Consider the following 20,951-nt stretch of genomic DNA (forward strand, 5'->3'; position numbering starts at 1 on the left):
CGGAGCCTGGAGGAAGGCCTTAAGTGGTCCTTCCACCTTGGCATCCCAAAGTGCTAGGATTATAAGCATGAGCCACTGCACCTGGCCCCAACATCATTTATTGAAGAGACTATCATTTCTCCATTGTGTTTCTTGGCATTTCTGTCAAAAATCAGTTGACTGTAAATGCCTGGATTCACTTCTGGGCTCTCTATTCTGTTCCTTTGGTCTGTTTGTTTTTATGCCAATCCCATGCTGTTTTGATTATTATAGCTTTGTAGTATATTTTGAAGTATATATTGTCTCCAGCTTTGCTCTTAGCTTAAGATTGCTTTGGCTATTTAAGGGTCTTTGTGGCCATTACTGACAGTTAAAATGGCCCTGGCTCATGTCTCTTGGGCCTCTACGGTACTTTAGGTGGGGCCAGTACTGCAGTCCACATGTCCCTACAGGCTGCGTGTGGCACCTGACAGTGCTTTGGCCACTGTGGAGCGGGTGTTACTCCCTCATACGAATTTTAGGATTATTTTATTTATTTCGGTGAAAAATGTCAATGAAATTTTGATAGGGATTGCATTAAATCTGTAGATTGTTTGAGGTTGTATGGACAGTTTAACAATACTAATTCTTCCAATTCATGAACATGGGATGTCTTTTTTTTGGCACCTGATCTCAGATATGGGATAACTTTCTAATTATTTGTATCTTCAATTTCTTTCACAAATGTTTTATAGTTTTCAGCATACAGATCTTTCACTTCCTTGGTTAGATTTATTAGCAAGTATTTTTTGTAGCTATTGTAAATGAGATTGTTTTTCTTGATTTCTTTGTTAGGGTATAGAAATGCTACAGATTGTTGTATGTTAGTTTTATATCCTGCAACTTTACTGATTTCATTTATTTTAACAGCTTGTTGGTGGAATCTTTAGGGTTTTAAGATCACGTCATCTGTAAACAGGGACAATTTAGCTTCTTCCTTTCCAATTTGGATACCTTTTATTTCTTCTTCTTGCCTAGCTATTTTGGCTGAGGGCCAGCTTGTTGGGTTTGTTGTTGTTGTTTGTCTGTGCCTTTTGGTGTTTCATGTTGCTGGCTTCTCCAGCACACAGTCACAGATATATGAGACAGAAAGAAAATCCAGGGAACTCCTGTCATGTCATTCCTCAGGTCCCAAGGTCCCTACCTGGTCTGCCTTCTTCTCTCCACCTTTTAGTGTTTGATATATATATATATATACATTTATGTACGTAGTTATATACGTATGTGTGATATCCAGGGAAATATACAGGGATTTTAACTGTCCTTAGTATAGGGCATGGGGACAGGTGCATCTGTTCTACCTTGCCTGGAAGTGGAAATTTCTTCAAGTGAATTTATCACCGACTGGCGTGACAGAACTCCTGGTTTAGTGTCTAGCTGTCCCCACTAAGACCAATCACCATGCCATCAGGCACTCTCTTCCCTCTGTGCTGTGTACTGGGACCTGAAACAGCGCCCAGCACCCTGAGAGCACAGGATGCCTGAGGGGCAAGAAAGAATGAACGCAGCTTCTTATGTGCCCCACCCAGTCAACCCAAATCAAGAACGGACCTGGGAGCTGAAGTCACAAGCTGGAGGTCAGGCAGTTCTACTACTTAAGCCTGGTTCTTCCTGACTCCAAAGGCCAGGTGCCACCCTGTACTCCTTCCAAACAGAAGTTGGTTTTCCCTGGGTCAGGAGGACAGGATGGCTATTCCTGACCGTTGTACAGCAGTGCCACATCTCCTAGTTTCCAGAACATTTAATGTGCTGCTCTGGAGGCCCGACAGCTCTGAAGTAACCCTTTGCACCCAGGAGAAACCAGGCCTGGAGGAGTGGGGTGGGGTAGGCTGAGACTTCCAGTATCCCACGTGGGCATCCCGTTGCTAAGGGCAACCGCCCCTCCCTGCGAGGGTGGGGAAGGAGCAGGGAGGCACACCCTTCCTCCCTCTTCGTTTCAATGGAGATGACCTGTGTCCTACCGTGGTTGCACATGGACCAGCCCAGAGGGACTGGAGTGACTCTTCCCTCAGGTGGGGTGCAGCCAGCCTGGGCACAGGGCCTCACCGAAATCCCGGGGCCCCATCTCCCTGGGGATTTCCAGGGGCTGTTCCACTGCTCGGTGAGCTGGGGGTGTGGGGGACCACAGATGAGGCAGGCGCCTAAATTGCTTGGGCAGAGTCCGGCTGCTCTCCCCATCCACACCCCTCCCTGTGTCCTCTCACCCTTTCGGGTCCCGGCACCAAGGCCAGCAGCGGTCGGGTGTCAGAGGTTCGAGTCCAGGCTGACTCCTCGGATGCACCGACTTTGCCCAGGAGGGCTGGGGAGAGGGCAGCCCCAAAGTGTCATCTTTGATTATTCTTTGACCCCAAAGCCAGCCTTGGGCATGTCCCCAGTGCTGAGAGAGCTGCCGCCTCCATGGGCTCTGGCTCGCCCAGAGTTTGAGTCACTTCTGCTTCCTTGCCCCTCTGCGCTCTGTTTAGTTTAAAAAACAAAGACCAACACCTACAGGCGGGCGAAGTGAGCCTTGACCCACCTGCTTCCGCCCCTGCAGCCTGGGGCCCCATCCTCCCACATGACCGCACTAGGGGTGCTGGGGGCGGAGTGGGGACCAGACCTGAGTGGGTTCTGGGTTCGGCTTCCCAGCAGGAGCAGCTGGGGCATCATCAGTGGGGCAGGTGACCCAGGATCTGAGCAGGAATCTTCCAGGTGGAGGTGAGGCCACCCCTCTGCTTCCCACAGCTGCCTTCTGCTCTGGGGGCAGCCCTGGCTGAGAATCCAGTGAAGTAAGGGCTTTGAAATGGTTTTGATTTTAAAAATAATGTTTAGCCATTGCTTTTTTTTGTTTTCTTTTTTTCTTTTTTGAGACGGGTCTCACTCTATCACCCAGGCTGGAGTGTGGTAGTGAAATCTGGGCTCACTGCAACCTCCACCTCCCAGGTTCAAGCGATTCTTCTGCCTCAGCCTCCTGAGTAGTTGGGATTACAAGCACCTGCCACTGCACCTGACTGATTTTTGTATTTCTTAGTAGAGATGGAGTTTCACCATGTCAGCCAGGCTGGTATCAAAATCCTATCCTCAGTGATACACCCGCCTTGTCCTCCCAAGGTGCTGGGATTTTGGCATGAGCCACCACGCTCAGCCATGTTTAGCCATTTTTAAAAGTTGTGAACAGATAATTAAGTCTATTCACAACATTAGAAAATTTAAGTTAAAATGTAAATGACTCTAGCAAGAATTAGCCTTTAGGTGCCCCTGGGTCCCCCTCCTCAACCCCCGCCACCTTCTGAGAAGAGTTTTCTAATTTTTCTTATTTATAAAATGGGTTTGATTCAAAACTGACTTTTCCTCTTCATAGAGTCTCACAGGTCCTTCCCCAGGTCCAAGAGGCTCTTCTGTGGCCTGATGGCAAGTAGCTGCCTAGCCGTGGTAGCACCTCCCATCACATGGTAAGGGGCCCCTCCCCAGGGCCACACCTGGCAGAATATGGCTCATGGTGTTAAAAGCTTGAAAATAGTGTAAACCAAAAATAAAATTCTAAGCCCACTCCCCCAACCATCTGAATGGACCCCTTTTCTTGGCCGGGGCAACCCAAAGTTAACCTGAAAATCTGGTTCAGGCTGTGAAGAGAAGGTGGGGGGGGTGGGGGGTGGACATGCCTCATCTATGTCCTCCTCCCTTTTGAAATTCAGCAAAGGCTGACCAGCATGAAACGTCAACGCAGACCTTAAGTCTGATAAGAGGCATTTACAATCTGTTCTCTCTGAAGCGTGCTACCTGGAGGCTTCCTCTGCATGATAAAACTTTGGTCTCCACAACCCTTATAACCTAGACATTCCTTTCTAGTGATAACTCTTTCAACCAATTGTCAATAAAAAACATTTGAATCTACCTCTAACCTGGAACCTCCCCGCTCCACCTTCGAGTTGTCCCACCTTTCTAGACGGAACCAATGTGTTTTTTTGTTTGTTTCTTTTTTTTTTTTCAAGATGGAGTCTGGCTCTGTCGCCCAGGCTGGAGTGCAGTGGCGCAATCTCAGCTCACTGCAAGCTCCGCCTCCCAGGTTCACGTCATTCTCCTGCCTCAGCCTCCCGAGCAGCTTCGACTACAGGCGCCTGTCACCACGCCCGGCTAATTATTTGTATTTTTAGTAGAGACGGGGTTTCACCGAGTTAGCCAGGATGGTCTCGATCTCCTGACCTCATGATCCGCACACCTCGGCCTCCCAAAGTGCTGGGATTACAGGCTTGAGCCACTGCGCCTGGCGTGGTGCCCAGATTGCCTTGGGCACATGTTCTCAGGACTTCCTGAGGACTGTGTCTCTGGCCATGGTCACTCAGATTTGGCTTAGAATAAATCTCTTCAAATATTTTGCAGAGTTTGACTTTTTGTCAACAATAAGCTCGTCAAATTAAAGCTGTTAGAACTTTAAACTACTTTGAGCCCCGAAGCAATGTGATTGTGAGACCCTGGTCAAGCAGCAAGTCGCTGTGAACTTTGCTTCTCTAATTATAGATTAACACTCTTCCTTTCTTGTTTTGTAAAATGCTATGAAAGATTAAATGGCACCAGATGTAAGACCCCTTCCCTTTCCTAGTTCCTGACCTTTTGTTACAAATTAACTTCTTTATTTTCTTGTACCCAACTCAGACCGGATGGCACAGAAGACACCATGCCTATCAAATACCATAAAACAGAATGTTAAATATACTTTTCCCGAAGGGAACAAGATATAACCAAATTGCTGCAACTCATAAGCCAATCTTACGTGGAAAATGTAATCATGCTAAACCTTGTATTTTCCCATTTCAGTGAAGCCCTAATCCCTCCATCTCAGAGCACGGAGCCCATTCCTTTAGAGTCTGTGTTTTCTGAGTGGTGGTCCTCAAACTTAGAACTCCATAACATTGGATGTTGAGGCTTTCAATTATTTCAGGTGGCAGAAGAAACACACAGACCCCACCTCTTCCTTTGGAGTTCTGCCTTTCAAAGGAATTTCATCTTGCCTTTTGTAACCACCCAAGGGGTTCTTCCTGCCTCCTCCCCAAATAAAGACCTTGTATTCCAGTAAAGAGTTTAATAGACACAGGCAGGCCACACCACGTGGGAGAGAGAGTTTGTACTCAAATCATTTCATCAAAGGCTTATAGGTAGGGGTTTTCCAAGGCAGTTTGGGGGGTCAGAGGTGGCCAAGTAACAGGTACTGATTGGTTGGAACAGACATGAACTCATAGAGGGTCAAAGCTGTCCTCCTGCAGGCTAAATCCCCTCTCGAAAAGGAAGCCATCACCAGCCTCTCATGCCCACCCCCATCTAGAACCCCCACTCCTCTCCAGTCTCAGTGTCTTGGAAGAGCCTCTGGATCACAGGGGCTGGGAAATTCGGCTGCTCATCCCCGCCAAGCAAACACATTCTCCCATCCAGAGTCCCTCAGTGGGTGAAGACTGAGCCCCAGTAAAGGACAGATCATCGCTGTCACCGGCGAGTGAACTAGAGCGACTCCATGCTGAGTAGGGGCTGGGAAAAATGAGGCTGAACCTTCCGCGCTGCATTCTCGGGTTAGGCATTCTTAGTCACAGGATCAGATAGGAGGTTGGCAGGTTTAGTATCACGAGATACAAGTCCCCAGGACCCTGCTGATCCAACAGGAAGCAGTAAAGAAGCCGGCCAAAACCCACCAAAACCAAGATGGCGACAAAAGTAACCTCCAGTCGTCCTCACTGCTCATTATGCACTAATTGTAATGCATTAGCTGCTAAAAGACACTCTCACCTGCGTCATGACAGCTTACAAATGCCATGGCAACGTCCAGAAGTTACACTATATAGTCTAAAAAGGGGAGGGACCCTCAGTTCAGAAAAATCCCCTCCCCTTTCTTGGAAAACTCACAAACAGTCCACCTGTTGTTTAACATATATCCAGAAATAAGTGTTAGTAATAGTCAGCCGAGATCCAAGAACCCTGTGTTGGGGTATGGATTGGGACTCCTTTCTGGTAACAATACTAGGGTTCACGGAGCCCCCACATCCCAGGGCAAGTGGTGCAGAAGCCTGAGCCATCAGTAGCCACCCCCGTCAGGCTTCTGTGTGGATTCCTTGGTGCAGGGCATTTGGTTTAACAGGCCTGAGAGACCCACTCCTGAAGCGCTAGCCCAGCCCCATCACCGCAGCCCAGCCACACCACTGCAGCCCAGCCCCACACTGCAGCCCAGACACACCACTGCAGCCCAGCCCCACCACTGCAGCCCAGCCCCACACTGCAGCCCAGACCCACCACTACAGCCCAGCCCCACCACTGCAGCCCAGACATACCACTGTAGCCTGACACCACCACTGCAGCCCAGCCCCACCACTGCAGCCCAGACACACCACTGCAGCCTGACACCACCACTGCAGCCTAGCCCCACCACTGCAGCCCAGACACACCATGCAGCCCAATCCCACCACTGCAGCCCAGACCCACCACTGCAGCCCAAACACACCTCTGCACCCCAACCCCACCAATGCAGCCCAGCCCCAACACTGAAGCCCAGCCTCACCACTGCAGCCCAGCCCCCTCACTGCAGCCCAGACACACCACTGCAGCCCAGCCCCCTCACTGCAACCTTGTCCACCACTGTAGCCCAGCCACAACACTGCAGCCCAGCCCACCATTGCAGCCCAGGCCCGGCAGTCATTGCCCTTGCTAGGTCTGTGTGGAGGAATCAGAGAGAACACTCTGGAAAGTGCTGGACACATGGGAGGCCCTCAAGGAATGGTGGCTGCCACTAAAAACTCTGTTTCTGTGGCGCTTTCTGGACAGATGGCTCCTTTGCAGATTTTTATTCCAAAACTAAGCTCCCATCACCCAGTCCTGTCCTCCCTGCTGGCAGAGCTTGTCCCTGGATCCAAGCTCTCTCCTCTGCACCAAATCTGGTGGCCTCAAGTCCCAGCTCTGCTTTGCACAGGGGCTTTTCGAAGCCCTGTCTGCCCTGCTGTGAGATGGGGTCACCCAGCTGCCCCCTGGGGGTGGTGGTGCTGACGGAGCAGGTGAGGACAATGCCAAGAGCTTCGCGTGGTCTGGCTTTCCCAGGCTGGATGTGCCCCTCTGGTCCTCAGTGTCCCCGCATGGGCAATGGCTGATGCTGACCACCCACACTTGGTTCCCCCAGAGCCAAGGGGGCTCCTTGAGGAGAGGGATCTGACCCCCACACAGGGCCCCCAGGATCTGCTTGACGGGGGCACCAGGCAGTTCTCCCGGAAGGCAGGGCATGTCCCCAGGGCTCTCTGGGGTTGGGTGGGCCTGGGTCATTGCTGCCTCTGCCCACGGTCTTTCTAGAGGCTTCCCCAAGTGCCAGAACTGCCCTGCAGGGCCAGGGTTAGCGGAAAGCCCAAAGAGAGAAAGTCAGAGAGACACCGGCCCACCCAAGAAGTGCAGAGTCTTGGGGACACCAAGGGTGAACTCTGTGCTGTGAAGGGCAGGCCTGGCCTGGAGAGAGGGAGCCTGCGGAGGAGACAGGGGATCTCCCGGTGCTCTTCCGAGGAAGGCCCTGGATCTCCCACTGTGTTCTGCTCTCCTGGGCGGGCAGCTGTCAGGGTGAGCAGGTGTCAGGATGGCGCCTGGCACAGCTGGTTTTGGGCAGAAGCCCCGGCCGTGCCCTGCAGGTTGGGTGTCTGTGTGTTGGGTCTCTGCTCTGCAGCCTCAGCAGATACTGTGATGGGGGATGGCTGGGCAGGGACCTGGCCAGCTCTTTGTCTTAGCTGCCTTTACGTGTCAGGGTTTGCTTTGCACATCACATCCCTGTGAACATACAGATAGGATGAGTTTGCTGGTTTGTGGCAGGGCGGTTTTTCCTTCTTCCTAAAAATGGGATTTATTGGACTTTTAGCTTCCCAGGTTTCATCTGAACCAATGACTTGGAATTTAAGACATTGGCTACACGCTTTTGGCTGTGTTTGGAATTTGGGATCCTAAACAGTTCTTGGTTCATTTGTTATATGGCTAGAATATGACATGACTTTTCATGTTTTTTAAAAAATATAATGAGGCGGCGGCTGCATCCACATCGACCAAGACTGGAGCGACGTTTAAGGAAGGGATGGAATGGCTGGGGAGCGCCCTTCTTGTTGCTGGGGGACTCCCAGCCTTCCCTGTGACCCAAGAAGGAGAAGCGGTGGCTCTGTGAAGCAGGCATGGAGAGGAGAAAACTGATTTCTGCTACAGACAGTCAATACTCTGGCAGTCTGCTGACCTCCTCGAATGAGCAACATGGCCATGGACTCTTCTGTGATGTTCCCACGATCATGGAAGACTGAAAATTCTGGACCCACAAGAATATTCCCTCGGCTTCTAGGACCTACTTCCATCAGCTCTTCTCAGTGGCTGGGCTGATACCTCCTCAAATACCAGATTGATGGATTGCGAATATAGAAGATGCAGGTTCTTACACTTCTCCAAGAACTGCTTTCCAATTCCTTAAAAATTTCAGATATAACTACTAGAAATACAAATGATCCAGACTTAGGATTCAAACATCTAATGGAGGGAAGGCTTATCGACTAGTTGCAAGGTTTATGCAAATATCGATGAAGATACTTACGACAAAGTGATCACTGTAAAAGATGACCCTGATCAAGGGGAGGCCAGACTTGAGAATGAAATACCAGAAACGTCTGGCAGCGAGATGGCAAAAAAACAAACATATGAAAGTAACACATGATGGTCACTATGAGTTCAGAGTAGATGGAAGGGTATAGCTGTATCGTATGCAAGAGGTCATACGTCTGTCTGACAAGCTTGCGGAGACATTTTCACATTCTTTCTTGGGAGAAGAAGTATCTGTGCCATTACTGTGAGAAGGTGTTTCTTCTTGCAAAAATACCGCACAAAGCCTGAAATTCATCACATAGGGGAGGGAAGGTGTCAGTGTCTGGCCTGTGGCAAATCATTCACCAACTCTCAGTTTATGTCTAAACATATAAAGTCCTTTCACAGTCAAGATCCTTCTGGGGACTCAAAGCTTTATCGTTTACAACCACACAAGTCTTGACAGATCAGACAACATGCATATCTTTCTGCGAGATCAAGCACTACACCTGCAATAAATGAGGATGGTTTTGGGTATAAGGTTGACACTGGAAAAGAACCTCCAGTAGGGACCACAACATCTACTCAGAACAAGCCAGTGACCTGGGAAGATATTTTTATTCGGCAGGAAAATGATTCCATTTTAAAATAGAATGTAACAGATGGCAGTACTGAGTTTGAATTTATAATACCAGAATCTTACTAAACTCCTCTGAAATACTAGAAAGTTTTGTTTTGGATGATGAGGCAGGGGTTTCAGAAGATCAGTAAAACAAATTAAGGGGCAAACAAATTAATTTGACCTGCCACCTTATCTGAAGGTAGTGGAGTGGGATTATTTGTTGATAAGTTTTGTAGAAGCAAATTTTTCTGAAAGTTTGGGTAGAGGTGAGACCCTCTCCCGCTCCAAGCATCTGTTTATATAGTTAGCTTTCAGCTCATTTAAAAGAGGCAAAAAATAAAAAGCTTGGAGAGAGAGTTTTCTGAATAGAATTTGAAGCAGTCTGAATGTTCTTTGAAAATAGCTGGAGTAGCCAGGCGCGGTGGCTCACGCCTGTAATCCCAGCACTTTGGGAGGCCGAGGTGGGCAGATCACGAGGTCAGGAGATCGAGACCATCCTGGCTAACACGGTGAAACCCCGTCTCTACTAAAAATACAAAAAATTAGCCGGGCATGGTGGCGGGCACCTGTAGTTGGCATGAACCCGGGAGACGGAGCTTGCAGTGAGCCAAGATCGCGCCACTGCACTCCAGCCTGGGCGACAGAGCGAGACTCTGTCTCAAAAAAAAAAAGAAAAAAAAAAAGAAAGAAAATAGCTGGAGTTATTAGCCTACCCTAGTACATCTTACAACGTTCTCCTTCCATGTTAGCACTTTACTGCTGGATTCTCAGTTTTCTTAACATTGAGACAATAAATGGGTGTTGTGTCTTGTAGATGGCATAAAGAGTTAATAAGAAGTTGTAGAATTGTTCTGGAAAATGTCAGAATAAATCTCCACTTGGGTTGTGTATTCTACTAGTCCAGGTGGACGGCAACTTCCTGCTGTCCTCCCTCCACGAAAACAGCCATGCAGACAAGTCTCTCATCTGAAGAACGAATTAGATTGAGCTAATTAGAATTGATCCTTGCTTTCATTGCCATCGTCTGTAAAATACTTTGGTGGATAGACCACTTTATACCTTTGGAATATGGACTCTGTGGGCAAAAAAACCAAATCTCTGTAATGCAGACAGGAGGATGTGAAAAGTTCTGTTGCATGTATTTTTAATTCTGTGGCTGTCACATGATAGAGAATGGAATTGAATGGAGATTTCCTTTTTGCTTCTTAGGGTTGGAAATAATCCCATGAAAATGTTCAAATTTTGAATTTGAAAGCCACCAAATGAATCTTTATGTATAAATCCTTATAAATGATGGATTCCATAGGTAAGACTTTTATGTATTTTGGGTGGGAGCCTACTGGCATATATTTTTAAACGTTCATATTACTTAGAATCTCCAATAGGAAGTCTTTATTTGAAATAGTTGAATCAGTGTTCTAGTATTTTCCTTTCAGCAAGATCTGTTAGGTTTTTACCCCTTCAAAAATCAGTTTTATTTCATCTGCAAATTGCTGCAATATTATAGCGATCAGAAACTACATAAGGAATGTTATTTAGGCTTGTCAGTTTCCATTTATCTTAACAACAACAAATATCACCTTTTTTCTTTTTAAAATGACACATATTTAGGCCAGGCATGGTGGCTCACGCCTGTAATTCCAGCACTCTGGGAGGCCAAGGTGGGCAGATCAAGGGCTCAGGAGATCGAGACCATCTGGCTAACATGGTGAAACCCCGTCTCTACTAAAAATACAAAAAAATTAGCCGGGTATGGTGGCGGGCACCTGTAGTCCCAGCTACTTGGGAGGTTGAGGCAGGAGAATGGCGTGAACCTGGGAGGCAGAGCTTGCAGTGAGTGCTCCAGCCTGGGCGACAGAGTGAGACTCCATCTCAAAAAACAAAAACAAAAACAACACATATTTAAACACTTAGAAAATAAAGTTAACACTTACTGAAGTGCTGGTACCACACTGTGCTAGTTGTAAAAGGAAGCATGTTGGAACATATACATGTCCTGTCATTTATAACAGAATTAACTTGTTGAATGTCTGTAAATGATTTTTTTTGCAAAGGAAAAAATTGAGACTGGAAAAGATTGTTGTGCATAGTTATTAGTAATTTGCAACCTGGCTTAAGTATTTCTTAGTTCAACATAGATATTTTCTTTCTCCTTACCATGTATTTTTAAAAATAGTGTATTACTTGACTTTAAACTTAAAGCTTTAATCATAATTTCTCATGTATACATCGTTCTTCTAATGGTAAGCTGGATTTGAAGGTAGTGGTTTCAGCGTTTCTTAAGTCAGTAGCTGAGGGTATCAGGCATCAGTTCATGCAATAATACAAAAAAAAAAACAAAATCCTTTGCTTGCCAAGGGGTAGAGTGAATGTGCATTTGTCTGTTTTCTGTTCTGTAAGTCTAGACTTTCAAACCGTTTTGTAAACCAACCCTTGGGAAATTTGAAATTACCTTATAACTTAAGACTCTGTGATATCTGGAATCGCCCTATCTGTTTCTTTTCTGTGTAGGTATTTATAACATTGCTGTTTGACTATAGTGTGCACTCTGAAATGTTCTCAATGGAAATTTGTTTAAGTTTTATTAATGCTATTTCACCAGTTAGACATGATTACTTCTACCAATGTAAATGACACTGATGAGAGCAGAGCTTCCAGATCTTTCAGACTCAATTACTAGGTCAATTAGTTTGCATGATAAAACTTGGCAGTTTCTGCAAGCCTATTACGACAAACCAGGAACTAATTCTGTAATGAAAAACTATCTATTCTGAATGATAGGGATGTAATTATTTGCTGCTGCTTACCTTGTAAATTTTGAGTATGACATATAAACTCTGTGCCTACTGAAGGTATCTTCTGGAATTTTCTGAAAGGAGGGAAACTGGAAAATTAAATTGTATTTTTGCCAGAAGACTCTTACTTACTTGTGTCTCAGGGTCTTCAGTTTTTCTAGAAGTTTCCATATCCAAGGTTCAGAGTTCATGTGAAATACTTCTTTGGGAGAAAAAAAATCCTTCATTCCTGGTATTCATTGGATTGGAAATCTGTAGCAAGATGCTGTTTAAAATTACTATGTGGTTTTTCTATCTTATACTTAGCTCTCTGGCTATTGAACTTTTTTTTCTTCTTTGAAGTTAGCTTCAAATTTGCTCCTGTGCTAAATTACCTGTAAATATTCTGGATAGGAACTATTTGAAATAGTAATTTGTTAATAGAAATGATAAAATGAAAATGCTCAAACTACAGAGATTTTAAAATGCCATAACGATCTTGCAAGACTAACTTTAAAATATGCTATAAATGATCATTATGATTTTGGTGGTAACGATCCCCAACACACAACCACTATGAAGAAATAACACCACATTTTCCCCTATTGTACCAAAAAGATAAAGATGGTAAACATTGACCAGGGTATTTTGTATTGTCAAGGCATGCATATTCTAAAGAGTTAAATGCCAACTCAGCAGCACTAGCTTCCTGGCTGGTCAACCATATGAAATCTTGTTCATTTCTCCTAATACTGTGATGTTCGTGCTTCTATAATCTTCCCTGTCATGACTTTAATTTCTACATTTCATTAATCATTGCCTGATATTAGTTCTTAGAGCTTTTGTTTTTTTTTTTTTTTTTTTTTGAGATGGAGGCTGGAGTGCAGTGGTGCGATCTCAGCTCACTGCAACTTCCGCCTCCCGGGTTCAAGCGATTCTCCTGCCTCAGCCTCCCAAGTAGCTGGGACTACAGGTGTGCACCACCACACCCAGCTAATTTTTGTATTTTTAGTAGAGGTGGGGTTTCACCATGTTGGCCAGGATGGTCTCAATCTCTTGACCTTGTGATCTGCCCGCCTTGGCCTCCCAAAGTGCTGCGATTACACGTGTGAGTCACCACAGGTTTTTAGAGATTCTTAAGGCAAAAATAAAATGATTTAATCCTGCAAAAATATAATAAATAAATAATAAAATATATAATGAATCTGGAGGACTGCATGGTGTCCTAAAGCATGATGGTTGAAAGCTTGGGCTTTGGAAACAAATTGGCCTTGAAATTGCAGTTTTGCTGCTGCCTGAGTCACTGGACCTTCTGGGCCTTGTTTTCCTCCTGTGTCAACTGAGGGTGGTGACTCAGGCTCCCGCTCAGGGGTCGAAGGAGATTCTGCAGCCTCTGGAGCTGCCACTCAGCACGTTATCACTGGGTCTGCTGTTCTCGGTACCTGCCTGGGTGGAGGTTTCTGTGACTTTGCAACAGAAGTGGCAGTCTCAGGCGAATGCTGTAACAATGGCTATCCCTTGAGGTGCCTGTTTATTGCTCTATTTTTATTTAAAGATTTGTGGAAATGTTGAACAGGAAAAATGCACTGCAATATCCGGAACGAAAATAAACTATGCTAAGTATTCTTGATTTAAAAAAAAAAAAAAACTTTTATATATAATATAAAAATTAGCCAGATGTGGTGGTGATCGCCTGTAATTCCAGCTACTTGGGAGGCTGAGGCAGGAGAATCACTTGAACCCGGGAGGCAGAGGTTGCAGTGAGCCGAGATCACGCCATTGCATTCCAGTCTAGGCAACAAGAGCAAAATTCTAACTCAAAAAAAAAAAACCACACACACACACACAAAACCTTTTATCTCAGGTTTAGGGGAGCATGTGCAGGACTGTTATATAGGTAAACTCCATGTCTCAGGGGTTTGGTGTACAGGTTATTGAGTCACCCAGGTAATAAGCGTAGTACCCGATGGGTATTTTTTTTTATCCTCTCCCTCCTCCCACGCTTCACCCTCAAGTAGACCCCGGTATCTGTTGTTCCCTTCTTTGTATCCAAGCATTTCTGATTAATGAACCTAAAGAAATAGTGAAAGAACAAGAGAAACAAATCTGTTCTCTTTGCTGCTCCACGTCCCCCTCTCTCTAGAAAACAACAGTTTTAACCTTGGCTGCACATTAGAGTCACCTGGGGTGCTTTTAAAATTCCCTTTGCCAGGCCCCACACTTGAACATTGTGATTTAGTTGCCTGGCCCAGGCATCAGTATTTTTTTTAAGAGATGGGGTCTTTCTCTGTTGCCCAGGCTAGAATGCAGTGGTGTAATCATAGCACACTGTAGCCTTGAACTCCTGGGATCAAGAAATCCTCCCACCTCAATTTATTGAGTAGTTGGCACTACGGGCACGTGCCACCACGCCTGGCTAATTTTTAAAAGGTTTTGTAGAGATGGAGTCTCACTATGTTGCTCAAGGCTGGTCTCTAACTTCTGGGCTCAAGCAATCTCCCGCCTCAGCCTCCCAAAGTGCTGGGAATATAGGCATGAGCCACTGTGCCCGGCTGGCCTCAGTATCTTTTGAGGTTTCCCCGATGACTCTACAGAGCAGCCACAGTTGACAGCCATTGCCCTGGAATCATTGTGTTCACTCACATTTCATTTTCACAATGACTGTAATTGGAAAGACACATTTGGTCATGAGGAAGAGGAAACAGACAACTCATGTCTCATACAAATCACAACAAGTACCTCCCCCTGGAGGCAGCAGTCCTCTGGGAAGGTTCTAGAAAGAATGGGTCCCTGTGTCTGGAGCTGTGCTTCTGAGCAACTGCCTGGCTGGGGCGCCCCCGCTCACTGGGTGGTCACTAAGTTTCACACACTGCTTCCCAGCTGCGCTTTCCTCCTTCATGCTTCCTTCTCCTTGCTTGACTGGACTCCAACCAGGAAGGTTTTTTTTGTTCATGATTAAAAGAGTCATAAGTGCTCATGGGAGAAAAATAAAGTCATATAGAAGAAGACAGGCTGGGTGCGGTGGCTCACGCCTGTAATCCCAGCACTTTTGGAGGTAAAGGTTGGTGGATCACTGGAGCTCAGGAGTTTGAGACCAGCCTGGGGAACATGGCGAAACCCCATCTCTACAAACAACGCAAAAAAAAAAAAAAAGTTGCCAGGTGTGGTGGCACTCACCTGTAGTCCCAACTACTCAGGAAGGTGAGGTGGGAGGTTCACTTGAGCCTTGGAGTTCAAGACTGCAATGAGCGGTGATCAGGACACTGCATTACAGCCCCGGGGAAAGAGCCAGAGGGTGTCTCAAAAAAAAAAAAAAAGAAAAAAAGGAAGGAGATGAGCAGAAAGTAACCACCCACCCCCAACAAAAGTTCCTCTACCTGGGAGTGTAGGTGGGGGAGAATGTGGCACCCTGGAGCCAAAGGTCCCAGGCTCCTGACCCACTCACTACAGGCCATCTCTGTCTCTACCCCAAGCCTGAGTTTCCTTGCCTGTAAAATGGAGAGGACAGCAGAGCCTGCCCCTGGGTCTGGGAATGAGGAGTAAAGGAGTGGGAGCATTACTGGCACGTGGGGCGGCAGAAGCGCTGCGTCCTGTTTTCACACACAAGCGCGGCTGTAAATTTTTTTTTTTTTTTTTTTTGACAGAGTCTCTGGCTGTGTCACCCAGGCTGCAGTGCAGTGGCGCCATCTCGGCTCACTACAAGCTCCGCCTCCCGGGTTCACGCCATTCTCCTGCGTGAACCTCTCGAGTAGCTGGGACTACAGACACCTGCCACCACGCCAGGCTAATTTTTTTTTTTTTTTTTTTTTTTTTTTTTTTTTGTATTTTTAGTAGAGACGGAGTTCCACCGTGTTAGCCAGGATGGTTTCAATCTCCTGACCTCGTGATCCACCCGCCTCGGCCTCCCAAAGTGCTGGGATTACAGGCGTGAGCCACTGAGCCTGGCCAAAAGGTTTTCAAAAACATGAAATGTGTCATTCTGTGCACACCGTTTTGTTTTCCTGACTTTGTGCTGAGTTTGCCAGACGAAGGATCCCCAGTCAGCACCGTGGGCTCAAGAGAGGGCAGCCTCAGAATCTCAGGTGGCCCAACTCCGGGCTAGCCCTGGTGTCCTGGGCAGTGCCCAGACCTGAAAGCAGCAGGGACCCCTCCCCGACACTGCCCAGAGTGAAAGCTCCAGAAACAGCTCAGGCCCTGGACCGAGAATCCCTGATCCCTAAAGTGGAGTTACAGAACTTTCAGGGCTGTGGGGAGGATGATGAAAGGGGCTCAGGGCGGCAGCCCCGTTGAGCCAAGGGGAAGTGCCCAGCTTTGACTTTTTATCCACAGGAGGCTCGGAGGAGGAAGGTCCCATTTCGCTTCCATCTGCTTTCCAGCCGCTTGCTCTGTGTGCCTGTTTTTGTTTTGTTTTGTTTTGTTTTGTTTTGTTTTGTTTTTGAGGGAGTCTCGCCCTGCTGCCCAGGCTGGAGTGCAGTGGCACGATCTCGGCTCACTGCAACCTCCGCCTCCTGTGTTCAAGCGATTCTCCTGCCTCAGCCTCCCAAGTAGCTGGGATTACAGGTGCCTGCCACCACGCCCGACTAATGTTTTGTATTTTTAGTAGAGACGAGGTTTCACCATGTTGGTCACGCTGGTCTTGAACTCCTGACCTCAAGTGATCCACCTGCCTCAGCCTCCCAAAGTGCTAGGATCCGTGTGCCTTTAACTCCTTGCCTTTCTGAGTCCCCGTGCTGTAAGCAGCACTGCCCCGGGGTAAGTAAGGGTGGACACTGGAGACTGGCAGGGCTCACCAGCTCCCCCAGCTGGTAAGTATGGCAGTCATCGAGCCTGGGGGGCACGGAAAGCAGCACTGGGATTTCTACCCGCTGAGCTGGGCAGGTCTCCCCTCTGCCCAGGGCGCTGCCGTGCCCCCAGAGAGCTTTGGGAAATGTGAGTTGTTCTTGTGGCTGTTCCTATGCCTGAGGAATTTGGGAGAGACCAATGCCATTGGGAGGGACAGAAAGTACCACGCACTGAAGAAGCGTGCCCAGTCCCCCAACTCCATGCCCAGGGTGCTCAGGAGAGGACCACTGGGAAGACCGCGGATGAACATTCCAGATCTTTCTCACTGGGTGACTGGGGAGAGAAGGCGCTCCTGGCCAGCTGGTTCTTGAGCGCACGAGCACTCCGTGTTGGAGCCCATTTAGAATAAACACTGAAACCCTCAGAGCCCATTGGAGGGCTCAGGGCCATTCACCTTGGCTAAGAAACGATCCCCACAGCCTTGAAGCTGAGTGGAAGCTCACGTAGGTGGTCAGCGTCCCTGGGTCAGCCTGTCTGCCCAGCTCCAGGCTGGGTGCAGCGGCGCACCGCCGGGTCCCACCTACCGGCCCCGCCCCGACCACGCCCACTCCGCCCCTCAACACAGCCTTGACCCTGCCCCACTGGACCTGCCCCTACCACGCTCCTCCCACTCCTCGGCCCCGCCTCAGCTCAGCTCAGCCCCCACTGGGCCTGGACCTCCCTGGTCTCTTTCTATCCTCCCCTGCACCCTGCCCTCTCTGTAACCGAATCCCTTCCCCATCTACAGCCCTAGCCTCTAGACGGGGCGGGGGTTCATAGATTATAAGCCAGGCCCTGCTGGTGACCTGGAGGCCGTGGACAGCCGCCCTTCACCCTGGTGGGGCCACCCTGACTGGAGCTGGCCAGGCCTGCAGGCCGGGCCCGGGGCTGAATTTGGAGTCGCTGCTGCCACTGCCCACGGTTCTTCCCCCAACCCTGGCCCGGCTCTGCTGGGGGACCTTCCTCTCACCTCTCTCCTTTTTACTGTTGCTGAAAAATGCTGCTGTTTTTCTCATGGCTAAGTTATATATGCTCTTAAAAAGCAATGCCCGGCGTGGAGGCTCACACCTTCAATCCCAACACTTTAGGAGGTGGAGGCAGGAGGATTGTTTGAGCCCAGGAGTTCAAGACCAGCCTGGGCAACAAAGTGAGACCCCATCTCTAAAAGCAAACAAATAAATAGTAAGAACTTGATAAAAGTGTGAAAAGGAAGTTAGAGATCACTGTGAATCCTTTCCATGCTGACATTTTGGTGCATTTTCCCCGGGCTTCATGAGGCCCAGGCGGAATGTGCACGTTGGCATCTTGTTTTCTTTATTAACATCATTTCACAAGCATTTTCTGAGATGAGTACAAACTGAAAACGTTCTTCTGAACACCTGCACGAAGCCCTCTTTTCACACATGATCCTGTGATGGGCAGGCTGGGTTTTGGATAAATTTAAAAAAGAAAAAAAAAAAGAAAAAGTGAACAGAGGTGATCCAGTAGTGTGATGCTCCTCCCAACTGAGGCAAAGGAAGAAGAAATAATTTAAAAATGTTCCCAGAGCAAAAACAGCCATTTTCTAAAGAATGGCCCCGCAATCGGTTCAAGTCCAAGAGCCTCCCTGAGGAATAACAGCTTCGTCACCCATCTAGTTCAGGGCTTGTTTCTATAGTAACCTATGACATGGCTCTCTTCCCAAAACACAAGACACAACAAAAAAACAGAAACAAAGACAATGAATCCCTGAGAACCGTGAGAAATAAATAAAGCTCTTGCTTCCTCTGGCCTATGGAAGGGTGTGGCTGTTGAGCTGAGCCTTGGAGTTCCTGGGTTTGCCAGGTTCCCGGTCTGGCAGTGCTGGGGGCTTCGAGTCAGTGACCTCAAAGAACGGCCACGCCAGGGAGGCCAGCATGCATGCAGGTATTGATGCTGACTTTCCAGGGGTGCAGTGAGCTGCATGATTGATATCCATTTCCCCAAAAAACAGCCAAGCCAGGGACACCAGCGTGCACGCTGGTATTGATGTTGGCTTTCCGTGGGTGCAGTGAGCCGCATAATGGTTTGAGGCGAGGATTTAATCGTTTTGAGACAGGCATGACTTGCCTCTGTTTTAAAGGTCAGATGCTGCCGTTTCAAAGATATGTACTGTTGCTTTGCCAAGCAGCCTCATTCCATGTTGCTGGGAATCAGCAGCCATGCTGCTCTGACGTGGCCGGTGCCAGTCCCAAGCCCCCACGCCTCCCTGACCTCTCGCTACCCAGCACCACCCTCTCCAGGGGCGCTCACACCAGTCATCACTCCCCATCCCAGTGCCCACATCCCCTGCCTGTCCACTGTGCCCTGTCCCCAGTGCCCTGTCCACAGCACAGCTAGCTCAACACACGTGGCATCCACGCCAGGCACTATGCTTTGCCCCCCGCCGCTGAGTCCACCTGGCCCTGCATGCCTATGTGGCTGGAGTACAGGCGTGGGGCAGGCTTCCGTGATGGTGTCAAGGACTGGCTGTCTCCTCGAGGTCCTTAGGGCTGACTCATCCCAACTGGGTCCCCTGCTGTGGTTCTCAGATGCCCTCTGCGTGTTTCTTCTCTGGGGTTCCTGGCCCATTCCAGAGCAATCACAGACAAGAGGGACGGCACCCCATTAGATCAACCAGACGAGCCCTGGAGTGGGGAGTGCAGTTACCATCCATGAGGGTGCTGGTGTGTTGGGGGATACAGGGAGGGGAATGGTTGCCACATCAGCCACCAACAGCCCTGACGGGGCCCTGACTTCCTGCACTAACATCATCCCAGTGCACACATCTGCCCAGTACCACTGGGGCCATTCTCACCTATGGGTCTACCAGATGCCCAGGAAATGCCCCCAAAATATATGATGCTTACAAGGCAAAGGCCACCTGCCCTGAAGGATGCGGGGGCCATAGAGTAGTGAAAAGCAACAGGATGGGGGAATTATCCCCAAATCAGTTACACACCTGACAGCAGCCCAGTCACTATCCCTAGGGAGGTTTTTTGTTTTGTTTTGGTTTGGTTTGGTTTTGGAGGGGTGTGACTTTGTAGATAAATTGCATTTTTTCTTAAAAATGTAAAATGATCTGCAATGAAAATATACTGTGTTCAGATTAGGGCAAATAGCCTCTTCTGATGTTGAGTCTACAAATAATCAGAAAGCACTGAAAATTCAAAAGCCGGAGTTAAAGTCCTCAGCAGCGCTTGGGTATGTGGTGGGGTCCGTGACAGACGCTGAAACTGTGGGCTCCAAAGGCCAACACAGGAAGGAAGGAGAGAGCCTCAGAAGAGGGGGCAGGTCGGACCCGGTCCACCCCTGGTGTGGCGCCCTCAGCCCTTCTCAGCTCCCAGTGCCTCTTAACATTGCTGGCGGGTATGAGCCGGGGTCGTGCAGCCTCTGAGCGAGCTCGGCCCCTTACTCACCATTTCCAGCCTCACCTTCCTCTCCCGTGAAAGGGGCACGAGGGTAACACCTCCCTCGTGGAAGTGCAAAGCTGGTACAGGCTTTAGCCACATCTCTGAGCCCTTTCACCAAAAAGGACTCACTGAACCAAAGAGCTGCACAGAACATTAGCATCCACCCCCACCCCAGAGAGGGACTTCCTGGAGCTCACCTGGGGGAGAGTGTGTGTGCAGGTGGGAGGACAGAGATCATGGCCTCCTTCCACTTGGCTAGTGGTCTGAAGACCCCACCTGACATCTCTGGCCTCCCAGGTGGCAGCTGCCTGAGTGGCGGGTGGTGTCTGGAACAAGGAGACCCTGTTCTGCCTGGCTGGGACTCATTTTCCCAGGAGGTGACCTGGACAGGGTCACGCCATCCCCTCTCTGTGGCACCTGGCTTGGGACTTGCTCCCTCCCTCCTCGTTGCTCTTCCTTCTCCTTACTCCGGGGTCTTCCAGGAAAGTGCCGATCCCAGAGTAAGATTTGGGGGACTGTTCCTGCACTGGCCTCAAGCCCCCGTGCACTCCTTCTCCAGCCGCAGAGTGAGGGCGTCTGGTCCCCCAGGAGAAGAACTGGGCTAGGAGCTTAGTGTGTTCCCCGTGTCATGGGGTCTCCTCCACCCCCTGGCTCATGGACCCCATGCTGGCCGCGCTGCGGAGGGCTGCCCGGCTTCCAGATGCTGGCAACTCCCCTCCCGGGACCAGCCTTCTGGAAGGGGGATGTTGAGCCTGTGAGGAG

The 20,951-nt window shown here is 48.6% G+C and overlaps 1 protein-coding gene and 1 pseudogene across 1 annotated transcript in view; one reads left to right on the plus strand and one right to left on the minus strand.

Moving 5' to 3' along the window:
- The window catches only part of DPH7 (diphthamide biosynthesis 7), an 807,287-nt gene that overhangs the window by 687,475 nt on the left and 98,861 nt on the right, over positions 1-20,951 (minus strand). The gene's annotated exons all lie outside the window — the stretch shown is intronic.
- On the plus strand, positions 7,945-10,779 carry LOC126937053 (transcriptional regulator Kaiso-like; annotated as a pseudogene).

Source organism: Macaca thibetana, chromosome 15 (assembly GCF_024542745.1).
Source record: "Macaca thibetana thibetana isolate TM-01 chromosome 15, ASM2454274v1, whole genome shotgun sequence".
NCBI lineage: Eukaryota > Metazoa > Chordata > Mammalia > Primates > Cercopithecidae > Macaca > Macaca thibetana.